Source organism: Tachypleus tridentatus, chromosome 11 (assembly GCF_004210375.1).
Source record: "Tachypleus tridentatus isolate NWPU-2018 chromosome 11, ASM421037v1, whole genome shotgun sequence".
NCBI lineage: Eukaryota > Metazoa > Arthropoda > Merostomata > Xiphosura > Limulidae > Tachypleus > Tachypleus tridentatus.
This window is the reverse complement of record NC_134835.1, coordinates 52,231,263-52,244,832: the sequence shown is the minus strand read 5'-3', so window position 1 is coordinate 52,244,832 and position 13,570 is coordinate 52,231,263. Positions and strand designations below refer to the sequence as shown.

The 13,570-nt window shown below is 32.0% G+C and overlaps 1 protein-coding gene across 1 annotated transcript in view; it reads right to left on the bottom strand.

Moving 5' to 3' along the window:
* The window catches only part of LOC143232160 (uncharacterized), a 60,985-nt gene extending 48,404 nt beyond the window's left edge, over positions 1-12,581 (bottom strand). The window contains exon 1 of the mRNA XM_076467264.1: positions 12,207-12,581. The gene's annotated coding sequence lies outside the window, so the exon portion shown is untranslated. The remainder of the gene's footprint in view (positions 1-12,206) is intronic.
* Positions 12,582-13,570: the final 989 nt, after the last annotated feature.

Below are 13,570 nucleotides of genomic sequence, written 5' to 3'. Positions count from 1 at the left end.
TAATATTAGGCTTGCAGATCGTTACGCGATATTTATCATGATCAAACTTTATCTAGTGGCTGTAATTTTTTCAATTTTGCATCTGCAGCGTACATCCCTAAAATACCAGACACTTGTCACCTGCTTGCATGAAACTGTGTAGGTTTGTTTGTTAATTGTATACTTCTGACTCGTTCTACTATATCTGAGCTGAAGAGAGAGAACCTTTAGAAATATTACATCTTATTGGTAAAACGCTCTTTTATTTTTATGAATCTTTATGTTTATATGGATACATTGTTGTTGATTGACAAGAGCTAAAAAAATGAAACGTATATGCATAAATTTTCATTATTTTTCCTTTTGCTGTTATTCTTTACTTATATCTCAGGTTTTATAAATAGGCTTAAATTTTAGTCTGTTTATTAATCGAACACCAGTGCATGACTACCAGTAACAATCGTGTTGCTATATAATAATTCCTTTCAGCTACATCAGATCGTTAAATTCGTGAAGCGTTTCTTTGAAGCAATGAAAACCTAGTAAATATTATTTCATTTTATTTTTATTGATTACATTTTAGTATAGTGTGGACGAAAAAGTCATTTGAGATCTATTTTCAATGTTTTCAAATTTGAAATTTTGTGAAGGAGAAATAACACTGTTTTATAAATTCCGATAACACACGCCCCCCCCAAAAAAAAAAAGAAAACGTGTTTAAAGCAGCAAGAATTTGGTCCTTATAAATCCATTTGCAGAACTAAAACTAGCAGCAATGCACTCATATTTTCTTAAGCTTCGTCATATCACCAAACACACTGTGATGCTGTCTTTGTTTCTACCTCACAAAAATCAGCTGTTAACGGAAGTTTTGACACAAACGAATAAGGTCGCACTGTTTCCGCTGAATCCTAGTTGAACATATTAAACTGTTCACAATGGAATGAAAAGAGCCACATCGTCTGGTCAGTAAAACAATGGCTAATGTCATGATTAACGCTTACCTCGGGATTACTTCCGGGTTTATTTTCTAACTGACATTTATTAGGATGACGAAGAAAGAACCTGGAATGTATTTATATCGTGAAAATGGCAAGTAATTGTTACGCGTGCGCAAATTTTGCGATATCTTGGTTTCGTGTAAGAAAAGATTGCGGAGCTTAAGGGCTGTATACAATGATACCTAAGACAGTTTCTCGAGACTTTTCTTGCTAATTCTGTAATCGATACAACATTATACTTATTAAAGTTTTACTATTACGTATTCATTTTTGTTTCTCAAGCTGATGAGACTCAAACAAACGGGTTCTCTTCAAAAATCCACAGTAACTTTTGATTATTGTAAACCTGATATTTATCGTCCAACGTAATTAATATGCTTGTAAACAGATAAAGTTAATCATCTTACCTCGAACTGATAAGTTACTGCCTGGAATGGGTAATACGTGTAAGCCCACGATACCATTAAAGAAGGTAATCTCCCATACTGTACTTGACACCTACATATTTTTATTACTCATTAGAAAATAGTATTATTTGGTATCTCTGTTCTTACAGAATAATTACAATAAGCCAATTTGCAAAGGATTTGGATAAGAAAATATGTTTCTAAACGTCTACAGCTCCCCCCCCTCAATGACACAGCGGTATGTCTGCTAGAAACCGGATTTTGATACCCATGTTGGGAAGAGCACATATAGATAGCGCTTTGTGTAATTTTTTACTTAATGGTAAACAAAGACAATAGTTATTATTTTAAGACAAAACATGAAACAGAGCAAATTGAACGTAAACAAAAGTTGGCCATAATTCCTATATAAATAAGCTCACAGAGTTCACACCGTTGGTAATACACTGGCTTATCAATTCCGTACAGCAATATTTCTGATACATAAAATAGATAAGGTGTAGAGAATGCTTTAAAAATATGTAAATAACACAACATTCCTTTTTCAGTGGTTTTGCATTTTAAAGAGGCTTACAACATAGAATTGTGCAATAAAGAGATTACATTTCTGGTTCGTGAGTACAAATAATAGTACTAAAATCTCGTTCAGATAAGGTTTTAATGGGTAACCGTCACTATTCCTTCAGTATAAGTTCTGTATACACATCTTAATGACATATCTATATCAGTTCAGAGAAGATACTTCTTTTGCACTTTGTGTCGTGAACTTTTCGCACTTTGGGGCATCGACCACAGACGTTGATATTCTGCACACTACCTATGACCCAACAAACCCGTAGAGATAGTTGTTTGTTTGTAGTTAAGCATAAAACTAGACAAAGAAGCTACATCTGTGCTCTGCCCACCACAAAATGTATCGAAACCAAATTTATAGTGTTATTGGTCCGCACACATACCGCTGTGCCACTGGGAGCCACTAGGGAGAGAAAACCAGTATAGAAGCACATCATCTTCAGGGTGCAAAATATCACATGCTGTGACAGAATGCAAATAATTGTGAACTAGCCATCTCAAGTTAAGTCCAATATATAATATTTCTTATTGCGAATCTTTTAAAGATTGAGGGAAAATATTACACTTCATTTGTTTTTAATTTAGGTGTCATACAAAAATAACAGATGATTAGTACGAAACAAAGGTGAAAATGATGCCAATTTACTTACAAAGACGCAAGTAATTTTTCTGGAAGCGCTTCAATAAAGAAAGACTAAAATGACAACATTTAGAAACTCTTCTCGTTTTAATCATTAGTTGTTAGTAGGCGAACACTTACATTTTTTCCACGCTGTTATGTGTTGTTTTGTTTTATTTCTTTATTTTTAACGAGTTTCAGTTTGAAACAGAAATTTTTATACGTTTGAAAAGAATTAAAACCTAAGCCAACGTCAAAACGTATTGTTTGTTGTTTTTGGTTTATAAAGTATCCTTCGAAACATTTTTAGTTTTAAGTCTTAAACATTTCTAAGTTGAATATTCATTTATTTTATACAGATAAAAACTTTGTTTTAAGTTTTAGCAACATTTCTATAACTGCTTGGAAAACTACAATTAAATTACTGAAATATCAAGCATAAGACGTATTCTCATGTTTCTATTCAAGTGTCTTAAGTGAATCTTTTCTCTACAGAGTGCCCCTCACACTGGCACAACCATGGTGGGTAGAGCACAGTAAGCCCATTGTGTAGCTTTGTGCTTAATTCTAAACACATTCTACAGAGTAATGTCTTTGAGCAAATAAAATCACCTGGTGACTAACGTTCAATTTCAGACCATTGATAATCGATCCTATTGTAGGAGGCTTAGTGAACGTATTTCAACCGTTCATCTTCTGCTACAAAAAATCATTTTTACGACTCTTAAAGAAATAGAAGAAAAACGCAATAAATTTGAATGTTCAAATAATTCTTTTTTCTCACTCTTATTTTTTCTGGACAAAACTATACTAATTTTTAACCTTTCACCTGCGGTTGACATCATATGATGCAAGCATTTTGTATGCAACATTTTGATTGGGCTGTCGGAAAAAAATCGCGAATTTGTGCGCATGGCGTGGCAGGCATATTTACTGAAGCCGCAAACAAAGACTTAATTACATCAACATAATCACAAGTACGTGAACGTGACTCAACAGCTTATAACACTAAAAACCCGATTTTGTTACAGATAGTCTATTGTGTATCTTTGCGCCTAACAACAAATACACGTATTCAAACTTATCAAAACAGTATGAGCTTGAAGTACAAGTAAGCAAATTTGCATCAAGCATCCACGTGTATGAGAGCTTAACACTGTACGCAAAATTCAGAATTTCTGAATAAGAAGGAAATCGACGACCTTTATTAAATTTACTTTAATACACTGATAAGAAAGAGTCGTACGGAGCAATGAAATATCCAAGCAGTACATTAAAAGACGACGTAACTAAGTCTGGCGCTTAAATCGCTGTAGTGAGTTCACACCAGACTCACAGACTTGGAAAGTATTTACTCAAAACTCAAAAACTTGGAAAGGGCAGGCTTTGTAGATAGTACTATCAGGTCAGCTAAACCTTAATACTATGGATAATAAGATGAAATGGGAGTCTTCCTTGTCCCTAATGGTCGTTATAATTCATTCAAAAGGTTGCTGTTGCACTTTCTTCAAAATTTACAACTTCAGATTTTATTCGACTTCAAAGAGAGAATCCTCAATAGCTGAGGTACTTGAAATTTTTTACGCAGAAGTAGAGTAAACTAACCCATGAGACCTTTACTTTTCTTTTCATTAGCTATAGTTTAGTGCGCCAGCAATACCAAACATAGGACACGAATAAACACCAATTCAATTTTATTACTCTTCAGGATCTATCTCGGCTTATTCTCAAATTAAAATTCGTTTAGACAGGATTAGAGCAAATTAATTTATGAGACCTTGAAGGTGGTTAAATATATTATTCAAAACGGTTTGACCTCCTGAGTCCAAAACGGTAATTAGATCACAATTGTTTGTTTCTTTTTGAGTTTCGTGAAAGTACACGAGAGCTATGTGCGCTAGCCGTCCCTAATTTAGCAGTGTAACACTAGAGGGAAGGCAACTAGTCATCCCACCCATCCCACGCCAAATCTTGGGCTTTACCAACAAATAGTGGGATTGACCCTCAAATTATAACACCCCCACGACTAAAAGAGCGAGCATTATTACTAACTACTAATCTTATTTTGATCATTGATATATTTTTTTAAATTTTCTTATTTACATTAGGAAGTTTTAGATATCCGTGTTCTTCAACTCTCGTTTGGAATGTTGATTTTATTTTTTGCCAACTTTGAATATATTTACTGAAGCTATTAAATATTTTGTAAATATATATTATATGCAGAAATAGTGTATTCAAATTATGAAAATGTTATCTGATATGATAATTATAACATACACTTGATACTTTTTATAACTCTATTAAATTATTCTGATTTGTTTGATAGCTACCTCCACAGCAGATAATCCACGTTATAAAACTGAATAAAACCAAATAAAAAATATATCCATTTTCAAATGAATACATTTTTTAAATAGTAAACTCTTAATAACGGTAAATTTAATTCTTTTCTCATAATTTAATGTTTTCTTTTTAATTTAATCAATAATTTATTATTACCCCAAAATACTTAATACGTTCTACTTTTTGTAGAATTATATTAATGCTTATATTATTCTTTTTTATTTTATATTTTGCAAATGTAAAAGGCCTAGAATTTCAAAATACTTAACGTGCTTTTGTTGTGGTGGTTTATAACTTTCTTCTAAATTGAGTCGGAGACGCAGAGAAAAGCAACAGAAAAAGTTTCAAGTACTAATAGTGCAACAAACAGTAAAAGAAAATGACCATGGGTAAATTACACGAATATTGAAAACATCCGTAATGAAGTTCTGTATAATAAAAATTGAGAATATGAAGTTTAGTGATATTGTGTTTTGGCATTATCTGAAGATACCGATAATAAAAGAAATGAAATAATGCTAGAATGTATAACACAATGGAGATGTTTTCTGAAAATTTTTTGACAGAAATTTATCAAGTAGAAAATCAAGTGAAAGTAAATTCTTTAATTATATTGGAAAAGCATGTTGTATAATTATCTTAAGTATTTGAATAATAAAGAAAATATGTTCCATTATCTTATCTAATGATGCAGATTAATTATAGCTTAATGTAGGAAAACTGGTTGTACAAGATAGCAGATAAACCAAAGAAATCATATCCAGTGACAAGTTAAAGAAATATATTATTAAAGTATAATCAAAGCTTCCCCCGCATTTTATCCAGTAAAGTATTTTATAAGATTTATTCTACACTTCACTACAAAATAATGAACTAAAATCTATGTAAAATCGATATCAAAACCCGATAGGCTACTCATGTTTCAGCTTGATAAAATGAAGCTGTTTATAAGAGCTATCTAATATCTCGCTAATATTCGTTATTATATCGATCTTTAGGTGGTGTATATTTCCATATACACGTAATATTTTGCTCCAGAAAACACTGAAAAATCCTTAGCATTAGTTTTTTTTTCGTTTAACATCATTTTCGCAATCAAATTCATAGATCGATTTTTGATGATTCTACCCATAATAAAATATTTTACCCAATTCGCTCGTACGACATGTTTTAAAATGTCAAGGAAAATTTTTTTCTCATCGACATATTGTCCAAATACGTTATTACGGGTGTGTCAGTTTTCAATATTATTTTTACTAATTTTAGCTATAGTATTACCTTTCCCTACCAGGCAGTCGGTAGCCTAGGGATTACTCCTATTGTTCATCGAAATGGTATTTAAAATAATATCTCCTCAACAGATAATCAAAACTTAAAACACAATATAATGTTTCCTTTTACGTAATATCTGAATCATAAGTTGTGGGAATGCCAGTAATTATCATAGCAAAGTTTGAATTTCTTGTTCTTCTTCTATCGTTTGTTTTTATTATATGATAACTAAAACTAAAACAATGGTGTAAGCCAATGTAATTGAGGTAAAATAGTTTCAAATGGAGTATCCGCTTTGATAAGTATTATTGATAACTAGTAGTAATTTTAAAATAATAATTATAGTGTAAACGATGTTATCTTTACTTACTGAAGTTAAATTAAATTTTTAAAGGAAATTTGACGTTCCTTTAAAAGTTCAAGTACAGAATGAAACAAGAATTACTAGCCAAGAGCATGTAAACAATAAGCATTACAGTTCGAACCTCATTGTATTTAGAATTTCGTTATAAATGCAACCTTCCTATGTCCATTGAAACACTGCATTAAAAATATATTAAATGAATCTATGTATAATCAATGAACTTATTACACTCCCAAGATGAGAGAAGATTATATTTTCATCCCTATGTTTGTGTGTGTTTTTCAGCAAAACTTCTCGAAAATTTAGACGAAAGTTGGCACACGTTTGGACTATAACTCAATTTAAAACCCAACTTTTCAGATTCTCATTTTCTTACTAGAAAGTTTCCTTCTTTAATTTAATTAAACTTGTAGCGTAGTTCTTGTTTCTCGCAGTAATTTTAGTAACTGGAAAAGTTTTTATTTACTTGCATATACTAAGCCTTCTTCAATAACAGTCTTTCTTACGACTTTCTTCACCCCTTGTTAAAAACATTTCTTTTTCTAAGTTGTATGTTCAATAATTGTACAATAATTAGCCTAGTTTCTTTATATTTTCTGTTGTTACTCAAAGAGAAGTTTAAATGTTTTCATCTTTCATGTCAATATTAATAACCTTTACAACTTCCTAAATAATAATAATTTATCTTGATCTTATAAGTTATATTCCCTCCCTGTACTTTGTAGTACTCCTTGTATTTCAATATTCATATTTCTTGAATACTGTTGAAAATCAGTCATTTATTTTTCTTAAATATCGATTTCCTGTTGCATGTTGTTGTTGTTTTTTGTAATGCAAGTTTCTGATTTGGTATTTTTTTAATTCCCTTAACTTTGATCATTATTACTGACATCATTGTTATACATTTATGAATGTTATTAGAATAACATTTAAAAATCTACTGATGATTTAACTTGAAACCATTAATTTCAGTTTTCCATTCGAAAATTTCTTGTTTAACTTCACGTACATTCTGTTTATCTATGTCTAATATTTCAGTTTTTATTTTACCAAAGTATTCAAGCATTTTATTCATGTTATAAAGTTGTCCTAAATTTCAATCTGCTTCATGGTCACCTTGACTTTTTTTGAGCGCTCTCAATATTCGTTTTATTACAAAACAATGAACGGCCATTGGCGTTTAGAGCTGTTTTTTTGGGTTAAAAATACGCGATCATGATTTCTAAAATTTGGACATTTATGTTTCTGTATTTTTACTGAGCTTTTATAATTTATTTTAATAACTATCACACAAGGATAACGACAAAATGTTAATGTATAGCCATTAAACATTGTACACAATCATTTGGGACACTGATTACTTCATCACTTAAATATCTCGCTAATTATATTTTGTTTAATTGCATTTTTATATTATTAAACAGGGAACATGTACCACTTCTGAGCAAGCATTCATTTTCAAAAAATCAACATATTTGCCACACTTGGTAATGGACATATTTCAGTTTATTGATTGAAGTAATAAACAGTAATCAATAATTCCTCTCTTGCCCTAGAAGAAAGCAAATCATGTGTGAAAAATTGCAAAATTTTGTGGTGTGTTACTCTACTTGATACCTTGCATCATGCACTTTCCGGAAATAAATCTTCAAAGTGTGGTTCATAATATCAAGTTTAAAACAATAATAGAAAAATATATCAATCTCGAACTATAGTCACTTGTTGAGTCCTTTAGACTTTCCTACTAGAGTTCTGTCGTGAAGTCCATTCGCAAGTGGTTTAATGTTTTCAGCAACCATTGTGGTTCTTGTGCCTGCACTGTGCTCGTGGCTAAGCTGGTACTAATCAACTGCCACGAAACTCCATTTGTGATAACGTGCTGATTATTGGGCTAATGTTGCGTAGAATACTTTCATTTTTGGTGCATGGCTATCCAGCACAATTTTTGTTTCTTACATCTATGAACCATTTGAGTGGTGCGTAGTCTACTCTAATAGTAAACCCTCATTCATACAAGTCAACAGTGTTTTCTCTGTTGTATTGCAGTGACATTTAAGTGCACTTACCGATTAATTAACGTGTGCCATGTACTTAATGCACGAGTCAGATCTATCATTGTGCAGGTTTATCAGTCTGATTGAGTTAACCAGTAAAAGTGACAGCGCTATACAAGTTGACCAGTGCCATTAAGTCAACCTCACTGGAAAACTGGAAAGAAACGGTCAGTGAACCTTAAAGTCATAGCATGATCCGTACTGTTTTTTCCCTGATGGAGCTTGAATTACGGAACTTCACATCATCAGTACAGCACACTAATCACTGGGCACCCCTCGTCCGAGATGTAAACCTAGATTTGCCAGAGACTCAATTACCCTATTTAAGAATGATTTCAAACAAAACAAAATGGTTTTGTCTGAAGGATGCTTCAAGTAACTGTAGCTAATTAGCATAAAAAAATCAATTTTGCTGGGACTAGGAAACAACCTTATATTTCCAAATTCCGCCTAGGTTCCTTCTTTTTTTTTTTGAATGATATTAATGAGAAGGGCGAGCTTCAGAGGTTCAGAAGAACAAATAAATTTAAATGATTTGTTGTAAACATACACCAGCTTGTGTTTACAGTCATGAGTAGAAAGTAGTTCGATCCAATAGCTATAATCCTAACAGTAAATAGTATAAAGTTAATTCAAAACGATACAATAACTCTGCCACTGAAATCAACTATTAGTCAGAAACAGACTATGGGATGAATCATAATACGAGTTCTTTTTAAATTCGACCACGGTATATCCTTGATTGTATTTAATTATGGGAGAATGGAAAAATAAGGCTGTCGGTAAAGTATATACGTATTATAGGGACTTTAGTTTATCACTAATTACGACCTTTTTTACCTATTTGCTAAGAGTGATATTTATATAAATAATTATATATATGTATCAATTAGTTCGTTGTTAAGCTCAACGCCCACAGCTGATATGGAAACCCGACTTTTAACCTTATATAACCCACAGACTTACTGCTGAGCCACACTGGACTTCGTGGTCGTTTCGAAAGAAAAAACTTTTAGGTTTCTATTTATCACCGAAAACGACAATTTATGACCAGTTTAACAGGATTACTAAACTTATAGGTTTCTCATTTTTATTAGCAAATATTTTTAAACAAGTTTTTAAAAACAGTGCTTCGAAAGAAAAGATTCAATTGTTGAGAGAGCTCCCACAACGAATAAAATACCATCTCAAGAGTGACGTATTTTATTTGATTTTCTACATGCAATCAAATTCATCAATCGTTCTTTTCCTTCTATGTCTTTAGTCCTTACAAAGTAGTCTTATCAACTTATTCACATCTTGCATTTATAGCAAAGCTACTAAGACTATAAGACTACCTGGCGTCGTCTATAGTTTTGAACTACAGACCATAAAGAAGGTGACAAGTCAGCAGTACCTTACCACACAGTATACATGGTATGTGATTGTCTTTTAATTTATAACGTAGCCACAACCCAAAGTAGAAGGAATATTTAGTGGAATCCACACGGATTCAAACTAAGCTTATCAAAGCTATGGGATTCAAAGCTCTGCTACAGAGCTAGCCTGCATCCATTTATCCAGCGTTTCTGGGGGTATAAATACTATATTGTAAACTGTGAAATATTTTATTAAATTGTAATGATTGACTTAAGCACATTTTAAAAATAAATATTAAAGATGTGAACATATCCGTTTCAGAACAACAACAACAAAAAAGATAAAAAATTATCTTCTAAAATGATATACATAATTATAATTGTAATGTCATTAAGATCTGAATTTGAACAATTTAAACATAAAAGCATTCTACCTATCGATCTGACACTTCTTTTAAATGTTCTCTAAATAAACAGTAGAAGTTATTTTTTAAACTTTAACTGTAGTTTTTATTGCTTTGTTGATAAAGTTCCTATTGTGATGATTGACTTTTTGTTTAGTATTTTTCTATATTAAACATCTGATGTAAAATGTTGTTTGAGTTCTTGTTTCCACTTGCATAAATACAGAAAACCTTTGGAGTTTAGATAATTCGTTCGCTCTAGCTGTCTCTTTTAGAGACTGAATTCGCCACGACTAAACGTCAATTAAACCGAAGGTCAGCAATACTGATAATTTTTCTTTTAGTTTTCGTTATTTTGTTTCAATTAAGAATAATTTTGTGGCTATAGGAATCCAAGCCTTTAAACTTTTAGTTTAAGTTTTCGAGAATCCGTAATGTAACGTAGAAACCTGAGTAATGGATTAAACTAGGTATAAAGTATATAAAGTTCAAGCTTCCAGTATTCTTAATTGGCCAATATTTTTCAATATATCCATGAAGCTTTAGAAAACAACAGAAGCTAACATGTTTAATAGATGCGTGAGCTTACTAATAATCATTAAACAACAGATGTTAGTTTGTATAAACAGGTAGTTAGACTGCTTTAGATGTAAAACTGAGAATGGTAGTATACATCGTCCTAGTATTTCTGTTGAAAATAATTTGTAAGTACCGTTTTTATTCGTTTATAAGACGATTCGCTTATAAGACGGGTCCCAACTTCACCTGAGAGATTGTCGATATTCTGTTTAGACTCGTTTATAAGACGAAGGAAGGAAAGCAGGTAATGAGAGAAAAGTGAAAAAAATGGAAATTAATAGAAACCTAATTTTGAGTTTCGTATAAGATATTTCGATTTCAGATTAGAAGGAGAAAAATAGAAGAGATAGAAAAGTGAAAATAAATGAATAAATCCAAACTCGGTGTTCAAGCGTTTAATGGAATTTCATCAACTATTTTATTTACTGTATGATAAATATTCATATTTAAAACACATAACAAAGAACAATCTAACGCACAAAACTTATCACAACATATTTCAGTATCAAAGTACGTTTATGCTAACTTTTAAACCACATTTCTTCAAAGTATTAAAAGAGTTGACGCAAACTGCACTTTAATAGAACACAGCAAATCAGTATGCAAGTTATGAAATTCAAAAGCCTTCAAATTATTCGTTGTCGCTATCTCCAAACAGTTCATAAAACTGTTCCTCGGACAATCCATCATCGTAGAGGTCACATTCCTCCGTGTTCTCCACAATCACAGATCTAATAATAACAAGATAGCTCACTTCCCTATTTTCACTGTCTGAAATATCTGCACAGTTCTGAGTGAACTAAATTTATTTTCTATGTCTGTAGACCTCGCCTATAAGACGGGGCCCCCCAATTTGAGCCCGAAATCTCGAGAAAAATCCCCGTCTTATAAGCGAGTAAACACGGTAATACAGTTGCTACAACAATGGCTTATATAATACTAACCGTTCCGTTCAAGTAACAAAGTACTGAAACCTATCATACCGATTTTATAATACGTTTTGTATAATACACTATACATATATATATATGATCAAGTATGCAACTTAATAAGCAAAACTCTATCGTTTCCAAGGAATATTATAACCAGTCTGCAATGTGGCATAATGAACAATTATATGCTCAAATTGAAATTAGCAAAGAAGAATAGATACGTATACAGTTGGCTTTTAAAGTATTTTTTTATTAAAGTAGTTAGGTTTCTATGTAATATAAAAAAGGTAGAGTAACACTAGTACTTTTACGTCTTACCTGTTATCCACTAGCCGCCTACATTTCTCTGTAAATTTCAGATCAAGTTTAAACTGATGAGTACTACAAGAAGTTTCGTTAGCCTCTTGACTCCCGCCAGTATAGAGTTGGGCGTCAGAGTTCTCTCTCAGGTTTCCCTTGTTGTCACCATGCCGATGGTACTGGTCGCCTAGGCAACAGGTAGAAGTGAATCTCGAACACGTCAGTTTAGAGGACTGCGCACACAGTATGTGCTTATGAAGAAATCTTCCTTATTTATTCGCAGACAAATATCTATATATCTGGGTGTTATCGAATGTCGTTCGGTGTTGTTTGTTGTTACCGAACGAAAATTATTTCATTTCGAATACCATAATCTCACACAAGTCTGTATTCGCGCACACGTATATCTTGAAGAGCCAGTCACGATATTGTATTTTGGACAAATCTACACATGTACGATTTCCCTGCTTGGAGACTTATTGTATTTGCAGTGTATTACAGCTTTGAATATTGAATTGGCTTCAAAACAACTTTACAATTACCTCTTTCCTGTAGATGATTCAGAACCTAACCAGCTGTAAAGCTTTCAATCCTATTTAAAGAGCTTCATTTCTAACTCGTGCGCAGCACATAGTTTCATTAAAGCAATTTTCAAAACTTCAATAAAAGGTGCTGAAGTTATTACATAGCATTAATAAATAAGTTACAAGGTAAATAAGTATTAACATTTATTTTGTAGAAAATGTTTAACTAAAGAAGGCATGTGTAGCTGTCTAAAGCTCTCCAGTATCTTTTGTACTTTGAAACATTCAATACACATTCTTTAACTAAATAAATTTACAAAATTATTTTTCTGTAAACATCGCCTTGTGGTGTAAATGTTAATCAAAATCCCTTTCTTTGTAACTATTAATTGTTACATAGTTTTGTCCCTTTGTCACTATTTGAACTTTTGGTTCCTATATTCTAAAATAATTGCCCCCAGTGGCACAGCGGTATACTTGCGGACTCTACGCTGCTAGAAACTGGGTTTCGATACCCATTGTGGGTACAAATAGCCCATTGTGTAGTTTTGTGCTTAATTCAGAAAACGAACTAATTGACTAACTAAAATAATTGAGCAGGAATAACTGATTTTGTGTTTTCCTGCATCAAGATAGAGGAAAATAATGCACTATTTGTTTTTAGGTAAATGTTAAAGATGTTAATAAGTATAAATGTATTTCAACTTTTTGAACAGTTTTACCTTTTCGTTAATGAGAATACACGAATTCATCTATCATGGTAAACAAATTAATGTGGATTATCTAATTCTGACACTTTATACAGAATAGTTCTGGACAGGTACCGCTTGTTTTTCATTACGCTGAAACTTCTTTTCC